Genomic DNA, 7,978 nt, shown 5'->3' on the forward strand with positions numbered 1-7,978 from the left:
TCTCCCTCGAAAACCCTAACTCGATGGGCTTTTAGAAGAAAAAAAGTGATATTTTCTACCCCCCCATTTCTTCCCTAGACAGCCACTTGCAAGTGCATTTACAATAATTTTTATCCTAGTAGGGGGGGCCAAGTTAAAAGAAAAGGGAAAATTTTTATGAAAAATATCTTCTCTTCATTTTATCTTCACCCTTCAAATTTTCTCTTATATTCAATGGCTGAGATCAAAAGAAGACTAACCATCTAGGAAGCTTCCTAAGATTCTCTCTAACTGATTTTGTTACACACTAATCCGTATACCCCCGTATCTCCCTGGACAACCCATTATGGCAAATTTGAACTGGCTTTTTAGGTTCCAGAGCACCCCCTTTTCAGGCTAAATCGCTACCCTTCTGAACTTGTACCACGAAACTTTCTGAGGTTTGCTCGCTGGGCAAATTAGTTCTGATTTCGACGAAATTTTACAGGGACCTCGGTGGGACCCTGAGCTAACCTAGGGTGCAATTCGGGGTCCATACACACTGATTTGAAAAAGTTATGCATAAAACAAGGAGGTGCAGGGCACGGTCAAAATGTGGTGTCTACAAAGCTATACCGGTTGTCAGATCTTCACACAAGAATGATTGTTGATGGTGATTACTCAGGTTGAGATGGCTAGTTCAAGTTCGACGAGATTTGAAGTGCCGAAATTCAACGGATCGAATTATGCGTTATGGAAATTAAAGATGAACGTTGTTTTGGTTAAAGAGGATTGTGCGGTCGCAATTGAAGGTATGGAAAAGAAGCCTACTGATATGACTGATGCTATTTTTCAAAAGAAAAATAAATTAGCAATGGCAGATTTACTTCTTGCACTTGATGATTCGGTATTGTTCAATGTATCCGATGAAACCACTGCAAAAGGTTTATGGGACAAATTGAAGAATCTGTACGAAGGGAAATCTATGTGAAATAGGATTTTCCTTCATAGACAATTGTACAACCTAAGGATGAAAGATGGGTCTTCATTGCAAGAACACCTTAATGAATTTAATACCCTCATTAGTAGATTGACTGCTGTTGATGTTAAAAATGAGGAAGAGAAAGCTAGTCTCTTGTTATGTACTTTGCCAAGTTCGTGGGATAGCTTGATTATGAATTTCGGTAATACGAAAGACCTCACGATGGAGCTTGTAGTTTCTGCATTGCTATCCGAAGAGAGTCGCAGAAAATCTGGAGCGGACTCTTCGGGTGATGCAATGATGGTAAGAAGAAGATCCATGGAGCGAGGTGGTGAAACAAAATATAATTCAAGATGCAAATCAAAGCGACAGAAAAATTTATGGTGTTGGAATTGTCAAAAGAAGGGCCATCTGCAAAAGGATTGTAACTCTCGCAAAGGAAATCAAGATAAGCCCAAATCTGATTCGCATGAACATGAGTCTACTTCAAAGAATTCCCATGGAAATTTAGCCGAGGAAAGTGCTTCAGAAGATGGTGAGGTGTTGCTTGTTCTTCCTCCAGATATTAGTTATTCTGAGTGGATTTTGGATTCTGGCGCTTCATTCCATATGACACCATGCAGAGAGTGGTTTTATACCTACGGGTCGTGTGATGGAGGAGCTGTTTACATGGGTGATAATAACACATGTAAAATAGTGGGAGTTGGAGATGTCAGGATTACTATGTTTGATGGCACGATACGTACTTTTTCTGATGTAAGACACGTCCAGGGCTACGGAAAAATTTACTTTCATTGGAAAAATTTGACAAAGATGGTTACAAAGTTTCTGGAGAAAATGGTCGATTGAAGATTGTGAAGGGAGCACTCATTGTTGCAAAGGGAGAGCTACAGGGAAGCTTGTACCATTTGATTGGGGATACCATGGTTAGTAATGCTATTGTTGTAAATGCCGTGACTGAGTCTGTTATGACATGGCACCGGCGTTTGGGTCACATGAGCGAGCGTGGACTAAAAGTACTTCTTGATCGTAATTTACTTCCTGGTTTAAAATCTACAAGTTTAGATTTTTGTGAGGATTGTTTATTTGGCAAGCACCAACGAGCTAGTTTTCCCACTTTTACCTATAAATCTAAAGATGTGTTAGATTTGATTCATTCTGATACGTGAGAGTCTCCTGTGGCATCCATTGGAGGTGCAAATTATTTTGTTTCGTTTATTAACGATTTCTCTAGAAAGGTGTGAGTGTATATGCTCAAAAGGAAGAGCGATACTTCCTCTTGTTTCAAAAAGTTCAAGGCTTTGGTTGAGAACCAAAAGGGGAAGAAAATTAAGTGTTTGAGAACTGATAATGGGATTGAGTATAGTGGTCTGAAGGACTTTTGTGGCGAGCACGGCATAGACAGATAGTTTACAGTTCCAGGTACTCCACAGCAAAATGGGGTGGAAGAACGAATGAACCGTACACTCATGGATCGTGCTAGGAGTATGTTGAGTTCAGCTAAGCTATAGTAGTGTTTTGGGGCAGAGGCTGTTTGCACAGCTTGTTATTTGGTGAATCGTTCTCCAACCACTGCACGTGATAGCAAAATTCCTGAAGAGGTATGGTCTGAAACACATGTTAATTATTCTTTCCTACGTACTTTTGGTTGTGATGCTTATGTGTGGATTCTTAAAGAGCAGAGAACTAAACTGGATGTAAGGTCCAGAAAGTGTATTTTTCTTGGCTATGCATCAGGAACAAAGGAGTACAGGTTGTGGGATCCTATTGCCCACAAGATTTTTGTTACCCGAGATGTTGTCTTCAGAGAAGATTCATTGCAGAAAGAGAAGTTGCAGCCAGACTCGGGTACAACAGAGATGTTTGATAAGGAGTCTTCAGAAAATCTACTCAATCTTCCAAATGTACCAGACATTGAAGAAGATGAGGAGGATAGTGATAAATAGCATGTTGATGTTAATGTACCAGAAGTTGAAACTCAAGGTGACCAAGGTCGTCCTGCAAGAGCCCGCAAAGCTCCTACATGGCTACATGATTATGTTACCGCTTATGCTTGCATTACAGAACCTTCTTCTTTTAAAGAAGCTTGTGAGTCTGTAAATGCAGATTAGTGGAGAGCATCTATGGAAGAGGAAATTGAGGCTCTACATAAAAACTAGACTTGGGAGTCAGTTAAACTTCCAAAGCGGAGGAAGGCTATAGGTTGCAGATGGGTGTATAAGTTAAAGAAAGATGCTGATTGGAACATCGAGAGATACAAAGCCAGGTTAGTGGCTTTGAAGAAAGTAGGAAGAATCTGGTTTGCCGGCTGACCAAATCGCTTTACGATTTAAAACAAGTGCCAAGGTGTTGCTATAAGCGATTTGACTTCTTTATTTTGAGCTTAGGATTTGTTAGATGTGAAGCTGATCATTGTGCTTATATTCGTATGTTGGATAGTGGTGGTTTCATTATCTTGTTACTTTATGTCGATGACATGTTAGTTGTAGGAACCAGTAAAGCTAATGTTTCAACGTTGAAAGCTCAGTTAGCCAGGGAGTTTGATATGAAGGACTTGGGGGCAGTAAATCAGATACTTGGTATGAAAGTACTTAGAGACAGAAAGAACAGGAAACTCTAGATAACTCAGAAGAGTTATATTGAAAGGGTTTTGTGCCGCTTCAACATGCAGAACGCCAAACCATTGAGTACTCCAATTCCTGTTGGTTGCAAATTATCTTCCAAGCAGTGTCCTGGCACCGAAGTGGTATATGGTAAATCCGGGGAGAGATCATTGAACTGCTGTGAAGAGGATCCTTCGCTACTTGAAGGGTGCTTCTGAGTAGGGTTGCAACTTAAAACCCGGCCCGCGTCAACCCGACCCGAAAAAGGGCAGGGCCAAGTTTATAGATCTCAGGTAAAGGGTAGGGCCGGGTTTCACATTCCAAAACCCAGTTGATTCTCGGGTCGGGCCGATTTTAAATGTGAAAAGCCCAACCCGAATTCTTACCCGAAATTCTTTTGCACTTTTGATTTTTTTTAGGGCAGTGATAAATCGACTCCCCAGATGGATAAATCGACTCTCCATGTGTCTTTCTCTCTCCTCATGTGTCTTTCTCTCTCTAACCTAGAGGAGAGAGAAAGACACATGGGGAGTCGATTTATCAATTTGGGGAGTCGATTTATAACTCCCCTTTTTTTATTATATTATAAGTTAAATAAAGGAGAAAAAAGAGTGAGCGCTGAAACATGGGCCCTCCACTTAACGAATAACTTTGCAAATAGGGTTTTCGACTTTTCGATGCAAGTAGGGTTTTCGATAGGGCTGCAACTCGGGTCGGGCGGGTCGGGCTTTGGAGAACCTAACCCTACCCGAGAAATATCTCGGGTCGGGTTTTTTTTCGGAAAACCCACGATTCCCAAACCCTGCACTACCCATGATAAATCTCGGGTCGAGTCGGGTCGGGTCGGGTTTTTTCACGTTGACGCAATTATTTAAGGAAAATTCTTGTTTGGCAAGGCAACTCAACTCATAGAAGTAGAAATTACACTCACATTACACTTGAATCAAACAATGATGTAATTACACTCACATTACACTTGAATCAAACAATGCTGTAATCAAACAATGTTGTAATTACAATCAAACAATGCTGAATCAAACACTTGAATCAACTCAACTCATAAAAGCAGAAATTACACTCACATACAATAGCAGTGGGTGCGTGGGTTTTCACTTTTAACTTTTAACTAACAATAGAAAAAAATGTACATACTATAACTTATGTAACTCGAGTCGGGTCGGGTCGGGCCCCTTCAAACCCAGCTCGACCCGAGATTCATGCGGGCTTTTGAATGCTCAACCCGGCTCGACCCGAAACCCATGAAACCTGAACCCAACCCAGGCTATTTTCGGGTCGGGTCGATGCGGGTCGGGTAAAACCCGGCTCGAGTTGCAGCCCTAGTTTTCGAGTTTTCGATGCAAATAGGGTCCTCATCTCTTTCGTATGTTTGCCGTAAACCCTAGAGGAAGAAAACCTCCGCCCATCCAAGAAAACCTCCGCCGACGGCAAACCCCACCATGTTCGTACGCACCAAATCGCTTAAATTCTGTTCATTCTCTTTACTTTTAAAGGCGAAAAATCCAATGCTCGTGAGACGAAATGTTACCTTTCAATTTCTATCGTTTTCACTCTGTATTCGAAAATCGACAAAATCTTCTCTTTCTTTTTATCTCTCTTTCAGGTATTCTTCTTTTCTCTTTCCCCGCTTTCATTGATTCTCATAGCTTTATTTTTGTCCTTTGAATGATCTTATCATCATTAAATCCAAAACCCTAAGTGGATTTTTTTATTACTGGGTCTTTTGTTTTCTGGGTAGTTTTCTGATTTTGATTTGCAGCTTTGTTTTGAGTCCATTAAACTTTTCGATTTGCAGCTTTTCTCTCTCCCTGTTTTTTTTTTCGATCATTAATATTTTTAGTCCATATGTGAATATTTATGTCCTCTCTGTGCGTAATTTTATTTCAATTGCAGGTGTCAAAATCGATAGCTTGTCGAGGGCAAAGATGGATGCCATGGCAAATGAGCTTATTGAGGAGAAATCTCTGGCCTACTCATGCCTAGCTTGATAAAAGTGGATTTTCCTTCCCAAATAAGCTGGGAGATCCGAGGCAAAAGAAGGTAATAAGGGAGATTGAATAAATTTGTTGGATTTCCAGTGGCCTTAAAGTAGAGATAATTGATCAATAACCTCCATTGTTTTGCCCAAATCTTTGTATAAGTTATGTAGTATTACTATTTATATAGGCTACTGATATTTGCATTGCCATGTATTTATATAGGCTACTGATATTTGCATTGCCATGTGTTTATATAGGTTACTGAGTTGCAACCCTAGATATGCATGTTATTTGGACTCTGATACAATTTGAGTAACGATACATTGTAATTTAATAGATCAACTGATAACAAGAAGATGGCAGATTTCAAAAAATTGCATGTTTGAAGCATGCAATACTCTCTCTTTTTCTCATTAAATTGCCTGTTTGTATTTATATAGGCTACTGATATTTGCATTGCCATGGGAAAAAAGGCGATGATGGGAAAAAACCCGGCCCGATCCGAGAAACTACCTCGGGTAGGGCCGGGTTTAAGAATCCCGGGTTTTCCAAAAAAAAAAACCCGACCTGACTCGACCCAAGATAGTTTCTCAGGTAGGGTAAGGTTTTAGAAAACCCGACCCGCCCGACCCGAGTTGCAACCCTACTTCTGAGGCTTCTATTTGCTATAGTGGCCAAAATTTAGAATTGATTGGTTATGTGGATGCTGATTATGCAGGGGACATTGATAGAAGAAGGTCGACTACAGGTTACGTGTTTTCTTTAGGGGACATTGATAGAAGAAGGTCGACTACAGGTTACGTGTTTTCTTTAGCAAATGGCGCGATTGGTTGGATGTCGAGGTTGCAGTCTATAGTTGCATTGTCTAGGACAAAAGCATAATATATTATATATGGCAGCTATGCATGCATGTAAAGAAGCTATATGGCTGAGGAGGTTACTTGAAGATCTTAAGGTCAAGTTAAAGAAGGTGATAGTTCATTGTGACAGTCAGAGTGCATTGCATTTCGCAAGAAATCCTGTTTATCATGCTCGTACCAAGCACATTGATGTTCAGTATCAATTTGTTCGTTATGTTGTGCAAGATGGAAACGTCTCATTGCAAAAGATTCACACGAATGATAATGTTGCTTATATATTGACGAAACCCGTCGTTAGAATAAAGTTTGTGTGGTGCAGAACTTCTCTCGTGCTTGTTGTCACTTGATGAATGGTGACGTTGGGCAGTGATTCAGTGGAAGCGTTTTTCGCACTGTAGAAGAAACTAGTCTTCAAGCGGGAGAATGTTGAGTACGGCTATTATTTAGGAGTTGGTTTCCTATTGGAAACCAAACTCTCCACCGACTCCTCTATCCCTATCCCTTTACGGGTTTGCAAACCGTGTGAACGTGGGAATATGTGATTCCTGGTTTCTTTTGGCTAAAATACCCACATACACAAAAACTCTAAAATATCTTCTTTATCTTGTACTTTTAGAGATAGAGAAAGTTAGAGAAATCTACGTGAGAGAGAGAGAACAATTTTCTTTTCAAAGGGGTGGGTTCTTCTCTTGTAAAGGGTAGTTCTTGGGTTGTTTTCTATTTGAGAGGGTGTGTACTCTGTAATTTTCTCTCTGATTAGAGAAGAAGTCTCCGTTGCTTCCCCGTGGAGTAGGCACATTGCCGGACCAAGTAAAGTCTCTTTGTTCTTGTTTGTGGCTTTATTTCTTCTTTTACTTTCTGTTTGCGTTATTGGTCTTGTGGCCGCTGCGTACTCTATCACCCTCTCCCATTGAGGTCCTCTTAGGTGTCGCTCCTCCATGTCTTGCCCTCCTTACCCCTCTGTCACCACATTATAAACTAAGTTTTCATGGAAAAAATTTCATGGTTGGCCTTTATGTAACATGAAAATAAGTAAATTAATCCACATTTCATGGGCAAAAAATTATGGGGATCTCACTCTATGTGGATCCTAGGGTCAAGATCATCCAGATCTCACTATTTTTGGGTTGTCTCTGTTCACCAGATCAATGTTCCTGATCATCTCATGGTTGCTTTCTCCTTAGCTTTTGTCCTGCATATTTGTGTGGTAAATGGTGCTTCATTTGATTCTTGTATAATTCAACAGTCAACCCATGTGATTACTGAAATCAATTCAAAGGGTTCCTGTAATGGCTCTTATGACAACATGGAGTTTTTGGCAACGACGTAAAAATAGTGAATTAATATAAGTTCAAAACTAACTAGAAAGACTGAAAAGGATAGCGAGAAAATTGAATGTTTTGAAACATTAGAAAGCAAACACATCACATGAAATAATTATGAAAATTTTCTTATAAATCACGAAAAATCATCAATGAATATCTTTTTATTAGTAACAGCCATGACATGCAAATAATAAAGACTTCTGAACCAGTGGAGGAGGAATGAACTTGTGGTTTGGGGTGCAACCTGTGTCAG

At 40.1% G+C, this 7,978-nt stretch overlaps 1 long non-coding RNA gene across 1 annotated transcript; it reads left to right on the plus strand.

Moving 5' to 3' along the window:
- The first annotated feature begins 4,860 nt into the window (after nucleotides 1-4,860).
- On the plus strand, nucleotides 4,861-7,242 carry LOC143890832 (uncharacterized). The gene is made up of 3 exons (XR_013255262.1): nucleotides 4,861-5,164; nucleotides 5,455-5,601; nucleotides 6,259-7,242. It is a non-coding gene; the product is annotated as an uncharacterized LOC143890832 (long non-coding RNA).
- Nucleotides 7,243-7,978: the final 736 nt, after the last annotated feature.

This window comes from Tasmannia lanceolata, unplaced genomic scaffold (assembly GCF_043159265.1).
Source record: "Tasmannia lanceolata isolate RefF3 unplaced genomic scaffold, GAP_Taslan_0.1 ptg000013l, whole genome shotgun sequence".
In the NCBI taxonomy this organism is placed as follows: domain Eukaryota; kingdom Viridiplantae; phylum Streptophyta; class Magnoliopsida; order Canellales; family Winteraceae; genus Tasmannia; species Tasmannia lanceolata.